The sequence below is a fragment of the Equus quagga genome, chromosome 16, assembly GCF_021613505.1.
Source record: "Equus quagga isolate Etosha38 chromosome 16, UCLA_HA_Equagga_1.0, whole genome shotgun sequence".
NCBI lineage: Eukaryota > Metazoa > Chordata > Mammalia > Perissodactyla > Equidae > Equus > Equus quagga.
This window is the reverse complement of record NC_060282.1, coordinates 19,262,378-19,264,991: the sequence shown is the minus strand read 5'-3', so window position 1 is coordinate 19,264,991 and position 2,614 is coordinate 19,262,378.

The following is a 2,614-nucleotide window of genomic DNA, read 5'->3' as shown; positions in this document are numbered from 1 at the left end:
ATGGGTCCTGTCCCCATGCCTGCAGCTCTTCCTGCCCATGGGTCCTGACTCCATGCCTGCAGCTCATCCTGCCATGGGTCCTGTCCCCATGCCTGCAGCCCTTCACTGCCCATGGGTCCTGTCCCCATGCCTGCAGCCCTTCACTGCCCATGGGTCCTGTCCCCATGCCTGCAGCCCTTCACTGCCCATGGGTCCTGTCCCCATGCCTGCAGCCCTTCACTGCCCATGGTCCTGTCCCCATGCCTTCAACTCTTCCCTGCCCATGGGTCTGTCCCCATGCCTGCAGCCCTTCACTGCCCATGGGTCCTGTCCCCATGCCTTCAGCCCTTCACTGCCCATGGGTCCTGTCCCCATGCCTGCAGCCCTTCACTGCCCATGGTCCTGTCCCCATGCCTTCAGCTCTTCCCTGCCCATGGGTCCTGTCCCCATGCCTGTAGCTCTTACTGCCCATGGGTCCTGTCCCCATGCTACTCCATGCTATTCTCTGAATAAAAGAGCACTACTGCCAGAACTTGAGAGTCCAAGAAATCTTCCCTTCGACTCCTCGATTCACTAAGCCCGCACCATTTTCACTTTTCATTTTCCGTCTCAAGATGGCCTAGAATGTAGATGCACTGCTATGCACCCAAGAGCTATCTTGGACCATAAGTCGACCCTGAGGATGGGAGTCACGTACTAAGGATAGCAGAGCAGAAAACCAGAAGGAGCCTTGATCCCCGAGAACTTTGCAAAGATGCCAATATCACCTGGGCTATTTTACTGCTAGGTTTTTTTATTTACATGAGAAAGAAATAAATTTCTATCTTTTAAAAGCTGTACTTTCTCTTTGCTTAAATGCAAGCAAACCTAATCATAACTAACGCATCTGACATAACACTGACTCACTGTGTTGTAATTGCTTATTTAGTTTTCTGATTCTCTACATATATAGACTTTAATCTAGTTAATGAAATAGATTTTATTTAGTCTTCTTTGTAAAAATTTATGGATTAAATTGAAAGATTGAATAAATTTTATAAATTGAAAGATTTATAGATTTATTGAACATTGGAAATGGGCTGTGAGAGCATGACAGGAGTCAAACATGAATGACTCAAGATATTTAGCCTGAGCAACTGAAAGGATGATTCAGGGCAGATTTGGGGGGAGAAGATTCAGAGTTTGGTTCTGAGCACACTAAGTTTTGTTGGACATGTAAATTTGGGAGTTGTCAGCAAATAGTGGGAATGAAAGCCATAAAACTAGATGAGATCTTCCAGGAAGTAAAGCGGAGAGAACATGCGTAATCATAGGTTTAAGCCTAAAGCGTTCAATGTTTAGTGATCTACAAGATAAGGATGATCTAAAAAAAAGGAAACCAAGAATAGTTATGAGCTAAGAGGAAAACTAAGAGAGTGGTTTCCTGGAAAGTTACCTTAAGAAAATATTTCAAGGAGGAGAGAGTAATTACTCTGCCAAACACTGCTAATAGATAAAATAATCTAAATACGCATCATTGGCAATTGGATTCAGTGCTGTGGAGGTCACTGGATATTTTGGTGGCATGGAGGGGGCTAGATAGTCCGACTATAAGGATTTTCAGAGAAAATGGTTTGAAGGGAATTAGAGATGACATTCTCAAGGATGGGACTATATGCTTAATGCTGTAAAGTGATGGTGAAATGGTACCGGAGGAGATTGCAGTGTCCTAGGAGAATTTTTTGTTGTTGTTATTTATTTGTTTAGGTGGGAGAAATTACTGCATGTTTCCAGATAGAGGCAATAACTGATAACTCACACGAGAGAGCAGCATTGATAAAGCACCTCTTATTGTTTGCCCCACGTATTTGATTCTCTTAAGAAGGGGGTTATATAGTCGTAGTCAGCTTTCTAAGCCTTTTCTTCTCTGCCATTACACTGTAAACTCCTGGCAGGCAGGGCCCAGGAATGAACTATCTGCTTGGTGGTCAGGAGTTGATAGATTGATTAGCGTCATAAAGTGTTAATGACTATGGGACACTTGATGAGTTACTAGCTCCCACGGCTTTGTAAAGCTAAAGCGTCAAGACGTGCTGCCTTATTCTTTAACAGAAAGGGATGGTTCTCTTATGACGGGATTTTTAGAAACCTATAGGAAGTGATCAGGAGAATGGGACAGGAATTCTTCCAGTCTTTACCATACATTTCGCCTAAAATAGCAACCTTCCTGTCACTCATGAAATAAATTGTGGAGTAATTTATGGAATAAATGCTAAGTCTTCCAAGTGAAGTCTCAAATGTTAAAACTTACAGTTGCTACCCATGACCGACTGATATGCGAACATGCATTACATCAAAATCATAGATTTGCTGAGCTGACTTATACGTTAAGAAGGCAACATCCAGCCCCTATTCCCTGTGATCGTTTTCTTCCTAAACAAACGTCTTCTGACATGCTTTCTTGAAGAACAGAGCTTTCTCACTGACTTACATTTGGAAAGGTAGGCGCTGGGCAGTCAGGAATTCCATTGGTTTTCCCGTGACTAACAGGAGAGGAAGTGATTATAACAAGGATCTCTTCTATTCTCTTCTAAAAGAAATCCTCTTCCTACAGGGTCTCCATTATTGGAGGACTGACTCATTCAATCTAGAAATG